The sequence below is a fragment of the Echiichthys vipera genome (genome assembly GCF_963691815.1).
Source record: "Echiichthys vipera genome assembly, chromosome: 10".
In the NCBI taxonomy this organism is placed as follows: Eukaryota; Metazoa; Chordata; class Actinopteri; order Perciformes; family Trachinidae; genus Echiichthys; species Echiichthys vipera.
In genome coordinates, this window is record NC_139835.1 from 1,414,018 (window position 1) to 1,431,723 (window position 17,706).

At 43.3% G+C, this 17,706-nt stretch overlaps 1 long non-coding RNA gene across 1 annotated transcript; it reads right to left on the reverse strand.

The window, feature by feature from the left end:
* Positions 1-458: 458 nt before the first annotated feature.
* Positions 459-17,218, reverse strand: LOC310953270. Its single transcript, XR_014593395.1, has 3 exons — positions 17,083-17,218; positions 15,823-15,912; positions 459-1,033 (listed from the first exon to the last, which is right to left on the reverse strand). It is a non-coding gene; the product is annotated as an uncharacterized lncRNA (long non-coding RNA).
* Positions 17,219-17,706: the final 488 nt, after the last annotated feature.

A 17,706-nucleotide genomic window follows, 5' to 3' on the forward strand; every position in this document is an offset into this window, starting at 1 on the left:
TTTTGATTTTAAAGGTATAACCTATAACCAAAATTCCGTTAGTTCATCTGTCCCTGCCTCATTGTTTTCTACATGTGTGTGTGTGTGTGGTGTGTCAGCCAGAAGGTTTTAGTTACTGTAAAGAGGTTATTGTTAGCACCCTGGATTCTGAAATTAAAGGGAGATGCTGAGCATCACGGATCTTATCTTGTTTTATTTCACACTGACTGTCCGTGTGTGTGTGTGTGCGCGTGTGTGTGTAATCACAGGATATTGGGTAAGAAAGAAAGAAAATCACGCACGCACGCACACACACACGCACACACACACACACACACACACACACACACACACACACACACACACACACACACACACACACACACACACACACACACACACACACACACACACACACACACACACACACACACACACACAAGGTAAGATTGTAGAACCAGGAACACACAGAGAACACATTAACCATGCTCTTTTTTACTGAAAAGTACTGTGACAGAGAAAAAGAACAGCTCTATATGACTTGGCGCAACTTTATCAGCAGAGTCTTCAATATTTATCCAGACTGATCCGTTCCTCTGCTGGGGAATTGGTGATCAGGCCTTCATTCTCTCTGCCAACTCGGACTGCTCTCTCCACTGGATGAAAGACGAGTGTGAAAGAAAACTGAGAGCTGGAAGCAGGAAGGAGTTCAATACAGTCCAGGGTTTTTGTTTGGGTTTTTATGAATGATAGTGTCTGTCTGTGCTGTGAGATTGCAAAACAAAAACAAATTTGCATGTGAGTGCAATGAATGAATGCAAATCACTAACCCAGAATAAATTATATTTGTATTACATTTGAAAAGAAACATGAAGTGTGTTTGTTTCTCTGTGTATTTTTATGTTTGTTTCCTCATTACAGGCCTTCCACATTACCATCCAGAACTCAGTTTACTTTCAGGATCCACACTCTTCCTTCTGCAGGGCATTGACTGTTTGCATCGGTTGGGGAATCAAGGCTGACACATCCGCACTCATCCTGCCATCCATTTGTCCTGCAGAGGCAGAGATACAGACATACAGTGTAGGTGAGATGCAGAGGCATATATAATATAGAATATTGCCATAGTTGGTAACCGGGTAAGAAAGAAAGAAAATCACACATGCGCATGCACGCACACACACACGCACGCACGCACACACACACACACACACACACACACAGAAAAAGAAAAGCTCTATCTGACTTGGCGCAGCTTTATCAGCAGAGTCTTCAATATTTTTTTCAGATTGATAAAAGCAATAGCTCACTTCAGGCCTTAATATAATCCCAACATACCACAGCCTGTCGTGAACTATTGCTAAAGTATAACCAGGGCAGACTAATCCTGTTGGGAGTCTGAGGCCTAGTGCACACAAACACTATTTTTGAAACCAAACTTTTATGGCCCCCTGTTAAAAAAAAATTCCAGTCCACACCACTGGTGTGATATAAAATATCTCTGTCCACACGAAACAACAAAATCATCCTCAAACAATGTCATGCACATTCCAAAGCAGTAGGTGGAGATAGCACTCTGAAGAATTAAAAAATCTTGTGTTAGTGTGTGTATTAGTAATGATTCAATTAATAATTATGTGTTAGCGTGTGTATTAGTAATGATTAATAAGAGTGTGATAATCAATGATTCAATTAATAATCACATGTTAGCGTGTGTATTAGTAATGATTAATAAGAGTGTGATAAGTGTGATTATTAGGTATGATCATTTAAAGTGTGATAGTTATTATAAGTTCAAGCTCAAACTTTCCTGCTCCCAGCATAGCACATAAACTTTTTATTCAATCTGTATCTGCTTTCTCTGCACAGGAACAAGTCAAGGTCACAAAGACAAAGAACTAGTCAGCGCTCGAACAGGCATCTGGCAGATAGCGTAAGAGTTAGGAGAATTGCTGTCCGTGTTTTGTTTCCTTCACAGATAAAGAAGAAGACTCCTGTGGACACAGAGGGAACCCCTACGCCTGGGAGACGAGATGGAGGTGTCCTGACGGCTGTTTCAAAAATACACACATGCACGCACAAGCGCACACATAACCACGCCTTTGTAACAAGTTTATATGCTGGAGTAGTTAGAATAGATATCAGAACTTCTTGCCTCTAATCACGGGTACTGTGTGCTCACAGTTACTCTAGATAGAGAATAGAACATTTCTCCAGACGTCTGTATCATCCGATGTCCTTCTGCTAATAAATGCCTGCTGGCGCACTAAACTACCAACGACTCTGCTGACTCCAGAAAGCCTCCTGTAGAATTTGAATTACGCAATATATAACTCTGTTAGGTCCTTTTGATTGGTGTGAAATTCTGAAAAGTATTGTGTAAAATTCCTACAGAGAAACTTGGTGACCCAGGACGTGATTCTAACAAGGAGGAGCGGGCAAAAGGAGCTGCAGAGGTTGGACCGGTGACCACGCGGAGTCACTGGGAACCTCCTGGGGCCGACTGAACTTCTCCACAAGGGCGCCCACCACTCAGAAAGGTAAGCAGTCACCTATTCTTCTTAAGAAGTAAAGACTGTGATTCGGCCTAAATCTAAATTGGTGGAGAATGTCAGTATGTTTCCTAGAGGTTAATTTGATCCAAATTTAGCCGGGGGACTGACGATTGAAAAAAGGCCTGTTAAACTGATTTGGAATCAGTATAAGTAAAAGGTAAAGGAGTGTTGGGATCATAAATCCTGACAGGTCCTAGGCGCATAAACGGTGCTCAGTAAGACGTTCAGGGAACGCAGAAAGGCCGGAGGCTGTAGAGACCCTCGAATATACATTAGGCATTAAGGACTAAAAGCGCCACAGGGGGATAGCCCCTAGGTGAGCCTAGAAAGCCACCATAGGTCTGGGACCTAAAGGTTCTGGGAACCAAAGAAAAAAAATGTAGGTCTGGGACCTAAAGGTTCTGGGAACCAAAGTATAAGAAATACTTAAAAACTGTGTTTATTTGTGGGATTGTTGTGTGGGAAGTTTCGAGGATAATAGAGAACACAAACAGATAAAAGTGTGAGTAGGTTTCTGTGATGGTGGATACACCCAGTCTGTAGCCGCTGATGGTGAAACACTGTCAGTAGAAGCTTGTTGCAGACATCACAGAAAAGCCTGACGATTAAACTCACCACTGGTCTTCTCTTATCTGGGGGTACATAAATAACAGGGCTGTGACACTCGGCTTTTGGTCATTAAAACCAGTGATTAACATCGTCTCACTCCGCTCTATCACGGTAGAGTAGAAGCTTGAGTGAGGGGAGGATCACTGGGGACTAGATCCACTGTCCGGATAACGAGTGTGTGTGAATAAATAATAAATTAATACCTGTGAATAGTACTTCAACAGCTGAAATAACTATGACAGGCCCAGGATTAGGCTGGGATGAATACTGGCAGCGAGTAGTAGGCCAGGCCATTTCCGGATGGCCTACTCATTGTCGGGATAAAAAGAAACAGGAGACCAGATTGATAGATTTGAAGGAGTATTTAAAGACGTGTAAACGTTGGGGTGAGGGCGACCCAGAGAATATGATTGAAATTATACAGTTAGAGGAGGACAAGGCACGTGAAAAAGTAGTGGGAAATAGAAATAATAGTCTAAGTAGGTTGTGGCATAAGAGAAAACAGGAGGAGAAGGAACAAGAAAATAGGGAGGAGCGAAGAGCAGATTTGCATATGGCCGGAATGGCAGCGGAAGTTGTACAGAGACAGCTGAGAAATAGGGTAGAGAAGAAAAAGGCAGACGCAGGGCCTCCACCCTATCCAGGTCCAGTCTCGGCACCGTCAGCCCCACCCTCAAGCAGCATTTATCCAGAGTTGTCTTTACAGTTACCTACAATTGAGGCAGAAGGAAGTATGAAGGTAAGAATGAGAAGAAACGCAGATCGTGAGGATATTAAAAAGAGTGATAAAATGGGAGAGGAGGATTATAGTATAATAACAGGTGAATCCGAGAGGGTGAGACTTCAGACAGAAGAGGAGAGACAGTGGGAGGAGGAAAAGCGGAAGGAGAGACAGCGTCAGAGAGGAGCGCGAGATGAGGAAGGGAGGGGGCATGAGAGGGCACAACAGAAAGGAGGGGCCTTCGGAGAGCAGCTGGAGGAAGAGACAGTGGGAGCAACAGGGGGGGTAGCAAGACTGCCCTTCAATGAAAAAACACACACGAACATTCACAGACACCAAGCATGCAGACCCAAACATGAGACTGACTCAGACCATTCAGATCATGACTCTGACTATGACCATAGGAGTCAGGAAAGTGATAGACATGGGAAAAAGAAAGGGGGATTTAAAGATAAACGCATTAGTTTGAAAATAAGCGTGGCTAGTTCAGATTCAGAGGTTGAAGGAGAAGATGAAGATATGTGGTCAGATTGTACGAGCCAAGGATCCGCTGCCTCACCAAAACAGGAGGCCTTGGTGAGAGAGAGAGGAAAAGGTGGGGCAGGAAGGCCCAAAAGTAGGGTAGTGGATGTGGAAGCTTACGTGAATAGGTTAGAGAAAATGGTAATAAGAAACAAACATGAATTAGAGTTAGCTCAACAGAGAATAGAAGAACCAGTATCATGTAGAACGCGTAGCGGTGTTGCTAAAGCATCCGGCATGATGCCGCTGGTGCTTTCGAAAGAGTCAGGACCACCAGTATATAAACCATTTAGTTTAGCCGACAAGGAACACATGAATGCACAACTACCACCACTTAGTGACGGAGCTGGAATGTGGTTACAGAAATTAGCTGGCCTAACCGTAGGCACAGAACTTACCATAGGCGATGTGAGAGGATTAATTGGACAGAAATACGGATTGGGGACAACAGACCAATTGGATAAAGATGCAAGGACCATCAACGTTCCTAACGAAGACCCTTACAGCCACCACGCCACAGCATACGGAGGAGCCCTGAGGAAAAGATTCCCACAGCAGGGTAGTCATCACACCGTAGCATTTGTGAGGAAAGAGGGAGAGGGACCAGCAGACTATGTGGAGAGATGCAGGAAAGACTGGCAGGAGAGATCAGGAATGAATCCAGGGTCAGATCCATTACAGGGATCGATGTTTAAAGCAGCCGTTATGAAAGGAACAGATAAGGAAGTACAGGCAAAGATGGAGGATGACCCCAGGGCAGACACAGAGCCACTACACATATGGATGAGGACACTTCAACATCACATGCGCAGAGCAGATGAGAGAAAAGAGGCAAGCAAGACAGAGGTAGAGAATTTGAAAATACAACTGACTAAATTACAGTTAGCAAAAGCTAGAGAGGAAGGCGCAAGTCACAAACAAGCAGCCAAAGCGAAGACACAAGCACAGATGAGCCAACAACAGGCCGAGCCAGCGCCAATGGGAATCCCCATCCCTGTTAACCCAGTTGTGGGCCAATTCTATGCAGGACCCCCTCCCCAAGGACCATGGAACCCGCCAGGACCATGGGGCCCACCACAATCACATTATAGAGGAGGAAGAGGACGAGGCTTTAATCCTCGAGGAGGTTATGGAAGAGGCAGGGGCGGACCACCGGGGGCCAGGGACAATGGGTGTTTCGTGTGTGGAGGTCATGGACATTGGGCACGAGACTGTCCACAAAACCAGAGGGGGCCACCAAGAGGGGGACCACCACCACAGCAGCAACAACAGCATGTGCCACCACAACCACAACTGGCCCCAGGTAACCAGTTGCCCCAAAGCACCGGGTATCCAGACCAATACTAGGGGTGCCCAGGGTCAAGGGCGAGGGGAGAGGCTGACCCCTTGCTACGGGGAGAAGTGAACGAACGAAGAGTGAACTTTTTAGTCGATACAGGAGCAACACGTTCGACTCTGATACAACCTCAGTTCGGTCAACAGCTCTCCAGATATTCCATAGACCTGGTGGGATTTGGAGGACAGCCAATGCCACTCCCTTTCACAGAACCCCTCCCCACTAAAATAGCTGGTTACCAGTTTCATCAAAGCTATGTATATTCGCCACAATGCCCAATCTCACTGCTAGGAAGAGACGTCCTAGTCAGATTAAAAGCATCTATCCTATGTGGCCCACAGGGGGTGCAAGTTAATTTCCCTAATGGAGTAAAAATAGACTGTTCAGAGACAATTACTTCAAGATGTAACAATGGACAATGGATCCTAGGGGAAGATCCTGATCAGCAGCAACAGTCGGCTAACGTTTACTGGGCTCAATTGAAGGAAGACCCAGACCCGCCAATCACCAATGTTTTGAAACTGTATCAACAATGGACACCGTGGATTCACTCAGTGCACCCATATGAACCGGTCCCTGACGTTCCTCACTGTACTCTTCTCTATGACCGCACCCAAACTGAAGAAGTGTATGAAGAAAAATTTAGGGAAGTGGAGGGTTCCCCTTGGACACTGACTTCGGACTGTATATATGTATCAAAGAAAGGAGTAGTAGCACAAGTCCTGCTCACTGCAGAACAGGCAGAGTGGTACAACATGGGGGACAGTGCAGCACCCCATATTAGCTTAGCATTAGGAGCAGGAAGTCAAGCTAAAGATTTAGGGCCCATGGTAAAAACCGCCTCTCAGTTACAGGACTGGGAACAAACCACAATCCCCGCAGTCACATACTCTAAAGAAGGACAGGTGTATAAGATCACTCATCACACCACCTCACAATCAGAATTAGAGAAAAAGGTAATTACAAGAACACATGGCAGGGAAAGTACAGATCATGAACAGACAGAAACCATGTTAGGAAGAATACCTAGCACAGTGTGGGCACAGGGAAAGAATGACGTGGGACGATGTGAACCGCCAGAGCCACCCAGATTCAAGGTAAAACCAGGACCGCCAGTGTGGGTACCCCAGTACCCTACAAATGTAAAAGCAAAGGAAACCATAACTAAAACCATAGAAGAACTCAAACGGAATGGAGTGTTGGAACCCTCCGACAGCAACTGGAACACTCCTATTCTACCAGTCCCAAAACCAGATGGCACTTTCAGGATGGCACATGACCTTCGATTAGTCAACAGAAGAATAGAAACCCCTCCTATTCCGGTTCCAAACCCACACACAGCACTAGCAGAACTCACTAGGGAAATGTCCCATTTCTCAGTAATAGACTTGGCTAATGCGTTCTTTTCCATTCCCCTGGAACAAGATTTAAGAAAATACTTTTTCATTCACATGGGAGGGACAGAGATATAAATACACATGTTACCCACAAGGAATGAATCTCTCACCCGGAGTGTTCAACAAAGTGTTAAATCAGCATTTAAAGAAGGAGGTAGCACTCCCAGAGAATACTGTTTGTCTACAATATGTAGATGATCTGTTGATAGCATCAGACAATGCAGAACATTGCCTACAAGCGACAGAATCAGTGTTAAAAGCACTAGCTAAAGCAGGCTACAAAGCCTCGAGGAAAAAACTCCAGTGTTGCCGAACACAGGTGCAGTTCCTAGGGAGATGGATAACCGGAGAAGGAACCAGTCTCTCAGGAGCACACAGAGAGACGATTTTAAGACATCCAAAACCAGTGGACGTGAAAGGAATGTTGAGCTTCCTAGGACTGACAGGATACAGCAAACATTTCATCCCAGACTATAACAACAAAGCAGGCCCATTGAGAAGAATGGTCTTAGAAGCAGGGATGAGAAATCAGAAGGAGATTTTGAACTGGACTATGGAGGCCGAAGAAGCGTTCAAAAGACTCAAACAAGAGATGGCGTTAGCATCATCTCTACAGACTCCAGACTACAAAGAACCATTTTATCTAGACACATCAGAGAAAGACGGGACAATGAATGCAGTACTATACCAGAAAACACCACAAGGGAGAGCAGTACTGAGATATGTAAGCACACCATTAGATCACATGGAGTTGAGACAGCCTCCGTGTGTGAGACATGCAGCAGGATTAGCAAGAGTCCTAGAGAAAGTAGAACACCTAGTGGCAGGGCATCCACTTAAAATTTTGACCAGACATAGTGTAATAGCGTTAATCTCATCATCCGTTTTTACTCTATCAGGCTCTCGACTGAGGAAAGTAGAGGACAGCTTAATTGCGCCAAACATAACGTACACACACGAAGGAATTAATGCAGCGAGCTGTTTAGCAGTTCCAGATGACAAAAACCCACATGACTGCATTCCACTGACAGCGCAAGCCATTAAAGTGAGACCTGACTTGCATGCAAGACCATTGGACCGACGAGACATGGACTTGTATGTAGACGGCTGTTGTTTCAGAAAAGATAATGGAGGACTAAGCGCAGCATGGGCAGTGGTTACCAAAGATCAGGGAAAGTTTAAGACACTGAGTACAGGAGAAGTGACAGAAAAACCGTCAGCTCAGCTAGCGGAAGTGATGGCAGTGACAGCAGCTTGTAACCATGGTGAGGGAAAGAGAGTAAACATATATACAGACTCAGCGTATGCATGTGCAGCAGTGCATTGTCAGCTAAAAGAGTGGGAGAGAGCAGGTTTTGTGACAGCTTCAGGTCTGCCTATTAAGCATGAGGAGGAGATGAGGAAACTGACTGAAGCTCTTATGAAACCAGCAGAACTAGCGGTAGTAAAGTGTAAAGGTCACAGCACAGAGAAATCAGACACAGCAGCAGGAAATGCAGCGGCAGACGCTGCGGCCAAGAAAGCAGCAGGGTATAGAGTACCATTGCTAATGATGCAGTCAGAATTAACAGAGCCATTATCCCCAAGATGGACAGTCAATCAGCTAGTAGCTCTCCAGCAAGAGGGCTCGCCAGAGGAAAGATCCATGTGGATAGGGAGAGGAGCAGTTAAAGATGCAGAAGGACTGTTTCGATGTCCACAGACAGGGAAACCAGTGTTACCATCCTCACTGGCGCCCTCTCTGTTGGACGAAGCACATGGACCAACACATGAGGGAGCCAGACAAATGCAGAATACTATGGAAGGATGGTGGCATCCATTCATGACAGCTATGATAAAAAACAAAGTGAAATCATGCCCCATTTGTAACACCTATAATGTAGCGCCAACATTTTCACCTCACCCAGGGGCTCGTCCAAAATTGACAGGGCCAGGAGAGGAGATATGCATTGACTATACAGACATGATTGATGCATGCAGAGGTTTTAGATACTTGTTGGTTATCTATGATAGATTTTCAGGATGGGTAGAAGCCGTACCAGCAAAGAAAGAGGATGCACAGACAGTGTGTAAGTGGTTGACTAATGAGTGGATCCCTAGACATGGGATGCCCCGAGTAATCCATTCAGATAATGGCAGTCACTTTCGATCGAAGGACCTTAGACGGGTTGAAGGGTTGTTTGGGCTCAAACATACTTATGGCACCGTGTACCACCCCCAGAGTCAGGGAGGAGTAGAAAGATGTAACAGGACTCTGAAAGAGAAAATAGCTAAAATGATGGTAACTACAGGTTTATCATGGTTAGACTGCTTGCCTATGGCATTGCACTCTGTTAGGGCCAGTGTGAACAGAGAAAAGAAGTTTACCCCTTACGAGTTGCTTACAGGTCGCACCATCCCCGGACCAAGACACCAGGAACCACTAGAGCCAGGGGCCACACCCGGACTAGCACGGTCCTACATGACTCAGCTCCAAGGCTGGGTAAAGACATTGGCAGGAAGCCAAGGGGGGTCAGGACCAGCACCAGCCCCACTGACTTTGCTAGGAGAACCTTGGGTGTATGTAAAGACATTGAAAAGAAAGTGGACACACCCCAGGTGGACAGGACCCCATAGGGTAGTGGAGCGAACCTCCACAGCAGTAAAAGTGCAGGACAGTGACAAGTGGATTCACCTTTCAAGGTGTAGACAGGGGGAGGAGCCCAAAAGGTCCCTAGACCAAGTCAGAACAGATCTAACCGAACAGGGTTAAGGGACTTCTGTAAATACATATAATCCATTATTGACTCACATACACCATTAAAAAAGAAAAAGAAAAACACCACAGTATATAGAGTGAAAAAAAAAAAAAAAAAAAAAAAAAGAGAGCACAAAAACAAACATTGTGTGTGTGTGTGGACACTTAGTGTGTTTTTTTGTAATATTCATTATTTTAGTGGTAATCTATCTTATATGTGTATGGTTTGATAATTGTTAGTTATGGAACTTGGCAGGCCACGTCCGTGGCATCCCTTTAGACACCCAGGATTTTGTGGTCTCAGAGGAACATTATGTTTCCTCCTAGGAATCACCCTAGTAGTAGTACTCCCGCTGTTACTTCTCCATGATTACAAAACCCAGTTGCAATCTAACAGTACCGTCCCCACTAAAGCCCCAAGTAATGTGACTCATGCCAAGAATCGTACGACCCGTTCAACGTCAGAAAGTGAACAGAACTCCGCCCCCTGCAGTCAACCACAGGCTCACAAAAGCATGACACAATTCTGTCCATATCTCAATCACATAACTGCGTTTGGCGTACAACTCAGCACACTGTATGGGAAAACGGGGAAGTGGGGATCGACAAACGCAGGTCAATATCATCCCAGTGGCTGGTACTTAACTAATGATCTCAAAAATACGGGGTGGGGAACATGCTTCGCAGACGATGGGAGAGTGGGGTGTAAGCCCAGCACCACTAGTGCAAAAGAGGCGAAGAAAATAATTACAATGCGGGTCACAGGGTCAGGGGCTAGACACACCCTTAAATTGACATTCAATCTAACCGGAGTAAATCAACATAACGGGTGGGATCTCCTGTTTTGGGCCTACTACAAATCAAGCAAAGACCCCTCCTTTCAGATTAAGGTTAAACCACAGATGAGGAACACCACTGCTCGGAGGAATAGCCAGCTTTTGGTTAACCAGGCCGCTACCGAAAGGGGGGAGGTCAAAGTAATAGTATGGGGTGACCAAGATGATACAGATTTTGATTTCTTTGTTGCCACGGGGATTTCTGGTAAAGGTAACAACTGGCTAATGTTAGCTCAACAGGCAGCAGTGGGAGCAAGCACGAGTTGCTTGGTGTGTATGGGACCTAGACCTCTTTTACACATTGTACCAGCCACAATAAACGCCACTTGTATGATTAACCTTATGACACAAGACAATCCGACTCAGAACTGCTCCAGATTTGATAAAGTGTACCCACTGACTCCCCCGACACAAAGGAAGCCGTTGTTTTCTACTATAATACCACCAATGAATTACACATGCATTAATTTCACAGGAAGTGTACCGCTATCAACATTTAATATCTCCCTATGTCAGACGGTCATTCTGTATAACAAAAGTCAAAACATACTGTCTAGAGCCGACATCTGGTGGTACTGTGGGGATAGGAGACTGTATGATATCTTCCCGGAGAACCAAATGGCCGTTTGTGCTCTAGTGTCCCTTATCCTTCCGGTTAAAGTAATTCCCATGGACGGTACTGACATTAGTAAGGCAGTGGAGCTGTCAGGTGTATCATTGGTCAGGAAAAGACGTGACTGGAAACAGGAACCAGACCCTACGTATATTGATGCTATTGGTGTCCCTAGGGGCGTTCCGGATCAATATAAGTTAGCAGATCAGGTAGGAGCTGGGTTTGAGAACATACCAGTGATAGCTGCAATATTCCCGATCACTCCCAATAAGAATGTTGACAGGATCAATTACGTACATTACAATGTGCAGAGATTAAGTAATTGGACACAGGAAGGTTTTGATGCAGTGAAAGATCAGCTGAGTGCAACTTCCATGATGTCCTTCCAGACTCGCATTGCAGTAGACATGTTGTTGGCAGAGAGGGGGGGCGTTTGCTCTATTTTTGGTGATCAGTGTTGTACATTCATCCCCAATAATACAGCGGCAGATGGTAGTTTGACAAAAGCCATAGAAGGTCTCAGAGTATTGAACAAAAAGATGAAAGAGCACTCAGGTGTGGACACAAGCATGTGGGACAGCTGGATGGGTGTTTTTGGAAAGTACAAAGCCCTTGTGTCCTCAGTATTGGTGTCAATTGCTGTGTTTGCAGCTATTTTGACCTTGTGTGGCTGTTGTTGCATTCCATTCCTTCGCTCAATGACTGAAAGGATTCTCGAAACGGCTATAAAAAAAGGAAGGGCCCAAGTATCAAATGTTAGCCACAACAGACACAGACCCTAGCAATGAGATAGTCCCATTGTCTGACCTGCCAAGAAGAAATGATCACTCTAGTGAGTGATCAACAGGGGGAATTGAAGAATTAAAAAATCTTGTGTTAGTGTGTGTATTAGTAATGATTCAATTAATAATCATGTGTTAGCGTGTGTATTAGTAATGATTAATAAGAGTGTGATAATCAATGATTCAATTAATAATCATATGTTAGCGTATGTATTAGTAATGATTAATAAGAGTGTGATAAGTGTGATTATTAGGTATGATCATTTAAAGTGTGATAGTTATTATAAGTTCAAGCTCAAACTTTCCTGCTCCCAGCATAGCACATAAACTTTTTATTCAATCTGTATCTGCTTTCTCTGCACAGGAACAAGTCAAGGTCACAAAGACAAAGAACTAGTCAGCGCTCGAACAGGCATCTGGCAGATAGCGTAAGAGTTAGGAGAATTGCTGTCCGTGTTTTGTTTCCTTCACAGATAAAGAAGAAGACTCCTGTGGACACAGAGGGAACCCCTACGCCTGGGAGTCGAGATGGAGGTGTCCTGACGGCTGTTTCAAAAATACACACATGCACGCACAAGCGCACACATAACCACGCCTTTGTAACAAGTTTATATGCTGGAGTAGTTAGAATAGATATCAGAACTTCTTGCCTCTGATCACGGGTACTGTGTGCTCACAGTTACTCTAGATAGAGAATAGAACATTTCTCCAGACGTCTGTATCATCCGATGTCCTTCTGCTAATAAATGCCTGCTGGCGCACTAAACTACCAACGACTCTGCTGACTCCAGAAAGCCTCCTGTAGAATTTGAATTACGCAATATATAACTCTGTTAGGTCCTTTTGATTGGTGTGAAATTCTGAAAAGTATTGTGTAAAATTCCTACAACTCCTAACAGGAAAGCCATTTTAGCCAATCACAAGGCTGGAAAAATAATTATTAAAAATAATGAATATTATTATTATTATTATTATTATTATTGTAATAGATCACACTGACGCTTCTGTTGCTGGATGTGGTAGTTGTTGTATGAGACACACCCAAAGTGCTGATAAGTTACTAAGGGCGCACTCACACTGTCCATCCGTACCGTGCCCCGTGCTTTAGGGTACTTGTCCCCCCTCCCTCTCTCCCCGTGCCCCAGGCCCGTTTGTACTCACACTACCTGGGCCTCGGCGCGAATGCTTCTTGATGCCTATACGTCATCACGCATTAACGCGTCACACGCATTGATTGATGTCATTGCGATGCGTCGCTTTGTTTACAAATCTTCCCATAGACCTCAGAGTTTTTGTGCGTCTTGTCCAACTGTTTATGAGTATTTTCATCTGACCAAATCTGCACCCACCTCCGCATCACACCAACGTGAACCTTTCGCCGCCATTGTTTTGAATGTCTGCGCATGGTCCGTCCTTCTTTTTTTCTATGTCTGAACAGGCGCACATAAAATGACGTCAGAACCGCCGTAGGCCTCGTGCTTGTACACGTGCAAACATGCTTTACAAAAGCCCACCTCTCCCCAACGGCCCGTGACCGCGTCTAGGAGCGGTACGGTTGCACTCACACTGGTCAATCGAACTAGACTTTAGCAGTGAAACGTGCTTGGGCACGGTACGGATGGACAGTGTGAGTGCGGCCTGAGTGCGCCCTAAATAGCAGCAGTATTTTGGCTCAGTCTTCCATCACAGCAACTCCATCAGATGGTCACGTCTAGAGTGCATCACACGTCTCCATGGATACAACTGACTGTTTACTGTCGCACAGTGTGACGTCAAACAATGTCAACAAGAAATTGCGGTTTTCCTGTCCACACGACTGCCGTATTTTTCCAAAAAGTTCACCCTGGACTTCAGTTTCAGGAGCAACAACTGTGGTTACGTTTGGATGAAAGGACAAACCGTGCAGAGAAACACACACTTTCAGAAATACCCGTGTGTGGATGGCCCTGTAGCCTACTATAGAAAACAATTCCATTTGTGGTTTGTTTTTTCAAACACAGGTAGGTACACTGCTACACATGTTCTGGGCTTGTCCATGTCTAAATTCATAGTAAAATAAAAAGAAAAAATCTATTTTTTAGAATAGCCAATATGTAAAGATGAACAACCACCTAAAGAAAGGTATACAAAATATGGAAGAAAGTATACTAAATAAAAAGACCATGTACAACCTGAAGGGAAAGCCAGGAGAGTTCAAAAATAATTTATTGGGGGGGTAGTTGGGAATAGTAGTGATTTCCAAATGAAGCTTCATGAAGCATTTTCATTATTTTCTGAGTCCACTAGATGGAGATCTCCGTCAATAAAGGGTTGAAAACACACTGAATACCCAACATTGAACCCTTTTCTTTAAACCAAGAGCTTCATCTGGTGGACTCAACAAATACAACTATTACTAGTACTATATATTTATTAATTTATTCATTCACGTTAACGCAATAACGAGAATATAAACTTTAGAAATATCCATTTAATGTACAATTCTACTGTTCCTTTTTTTGACCTGAAGGGTTGAAGTTTGTAGGTTAGGGAGGCAGGCCTGTGTGTGTGTGTGTGTGTGTGTGTGTGGGGGGGGGGGGGGGGTTGATGGTGGGAGGGCTGATCTCACATATATGTAATCATATTGTATTGTGTTGTTTTCTTCAGCCTGACAGGGTTGTTATGTTATAAACTCAACTACACTGTGCATTAACTGTGCGACTGAAGCCCTCATTATATATACAGCACTGTACTTCAACAGTGTGACATTACATTACGATACTGAAAGAGGACACAATGGGATGAAAGAGAATAAAGACTCATGTCGGGGAACAAAGATCTGAGCCCTCAAGTATAATCCACTGACAATGTGAGTCAGCTCCAGTTAGAAACACTTGTGTCTTCTGTTTGCAGCCCTCACAACACTGAGGCTGATCTGATCCGTTGGTAAGGGGATATTTGGAGGAATCCTTAATCAAAAGTTACGTTCTGTTGAGAAGTGGCTAAATTGTAATTTAGGTCAGAGTACTAATATTTTATTCTATAAAAGGCTAAATATGTCCTTACATGATTGCCTTTAATCTTTTCTAATGCTGTAGCTAACTAATACACGATACATATTCTAATCTATAGTGACCTGGATGCACTGGTGCCAAATTCTACACCAGGAAGTAACATGTCTTTTTTTATTAACTTGCAAACTTGAAAAAGAGCCCCTGGCATTGGAAGTATTTTTTCCCCACTGTAAATTCCTATTTTATTTTTGTTTTGTATTGATATCCTCAATGTTCGTCAACATAGAAACACAGGAGTCTCCAGCCAGAGGCACAAATCAGAGTTGTAGCAAATTCAAAATGCTTTGTCATTGCAACTAGGAAAGAGACAGCACCCCAGTTGCTGAAGTCATTCATATTTAACACTAAATTTGAAAATGCAGTTATGAAACAGCTGAATGTGTTTCTACAATGCATAATGTTCAAAGATGGTCAAATATTTGTGAACAACACTGTAGATCAAATCATGTGTGCAATGTGAAAGGTGTGTAGTGATGATTAATCAAAGAACCAAATGTTTATGTTTTGCATTAAAAGCGAGAAGTGTTGCAGATGCACCACACTGAGAATGTGAAGGCCTCTGTCTTCTTCTTTAAATGTTTTATTGATTTTGAATAAATTCTTAACATCGAGGCAGTAACCTGTTTCCAAGCTGTACAGTAACAGCCTCACAAGGGCTCTTGAATCATTTCATCAAACCCACCTTTTGCCTGGCTACATGATGTGGGACTTTCCTCTGGCTGTGCCTCGCCTCTCACTGCAGCCCGGATCTTCAGAACCACATACCTGCAGGCTAGAAAAAGAACAATATGCAACTCCAGCACTGATCATCGTATGGCAAAATAAATATATTTTCTAGGGCTGCAGCAATCGAATAATTGTGTAATCGAGTATTCATGTCACCACCTCTCTCTCCCATTTCCTGTCACTCGCCATCTGTACTAACATAATGGCATAGAAAGGCAAAAGAAATATATTGATGCATAAAAAAGAAACTGAAACAGTAGAAACTGAAATGTTAATTAATGTGCACTGTCCCAAGTAAATAAATAAACAAAATACTATATATTTATTAAATTGTACAGCCATAAAAAAAGATGGAGCTGGAACAAGTTGATACAAAATGAGTTGTGATTAACTGACTTTAGGTCTTTCAAGCTAATTAAGGGGGCATGCCACCGATTTTACACACCAATGTCAGTTTACTAGCCAAAAAAAGTAGCCTTAAAAGAATTGTAAAATATCTTCTGTGGGTTTGTCAAGTATGATATAATCCTGATGATGTCATCAGGATGCATTATAGAAAGTGTATGTTTTTGGTGTAGGCTAGGACCAACAGTCAGGATATCTAGGTTTAGGCCACAAATTCAGTTATGTATATTACATGTAGCCTTTTCAGGGGAAACAGAAGAAATAAACAGAGCAAACTTTATAAAGGGATTTCACAACTCAAACACGTTTCAAAGTTGCACTGAAATATTGATTTTTCTCAACTTTTATGTTTGCTATTCACAAACTATTGAGTGGATAAGAATATAACTTTCATTGTATTTTCAATCGAAAGTCCCTATGGACGTACGCACAGATTGTCATCAAACCTGTCTATTTGTCTTGTTCATGACTAACCCTAAGGCCTTTCATTACCTCTTTTGCTACCCAGGAGAAGAAAACAAAAAAATGCTGAGTCACTGTGACAGACAACAAAAGCAAAGCCCTCATTGCGTTTACTCTGTTTTTGCAAAGCCTACTTCCCAAAGCAAAAGAACCCATGCATTTAAAATAAAATAAAAATACTTCTGGATTTTAATTTTTGATTCAAGTTAATAATTGATGAGGCCGGGAGAGTGTTGAATACAACTCAACAGGTGTTAAAATCTCAAGTCCCTGTCCAATGAATTTTATCATGATGGATTCAAACACACAGCTTATGCTAAAACTTTCTATTCAACACATAATAACTCACCATTGATGATCAGTCACACCATTTCTCTCAGGTTTGTAGATCTGTTTTCAAAGTCAGTGGTGTATCAGAAGCGAAGCTGTTTTTATCTATCTGTGTTAGCACTCAGCTGTCATCTGCAACTGGATCTCTTCATCAGTCACAAGTTGAACTCTCCCCTGACAAACATGACCCACCCCTTCTGTTCAGAGACATGAACATGATTGGTCCTGCACACTAGGAATTTCCTGTTCTGATCATCTGTGGTTAATGGTAGTTCAGTCTTTATTTGTGGACAGGTGCAGCTCTGATGGATGGGAAAGTTTTATTTTTTTTACACCGTATTTGTATTTTATATCAGCTTTCCCTTGTAAATATATATACTGTATATATATATATATATATATATATATATATATATATATATATATATTTATAACTTTCATATTGTTTGGATTATGAAAATTCTTTTGATACATTTTGATCGTAGCATTAGAAAGATTTTGTGCAGAATTTCGTGCTGATGCGACTCTTGGTCTAGGACAGGGGTGTCAAACTGATCCAGTAAAGGGCCGTGTGGCTGCAGGTTTTCATTCCAACCAAGCAAGAACACACCTGACTCGACTTACTCAATCACCTGAACTGTCT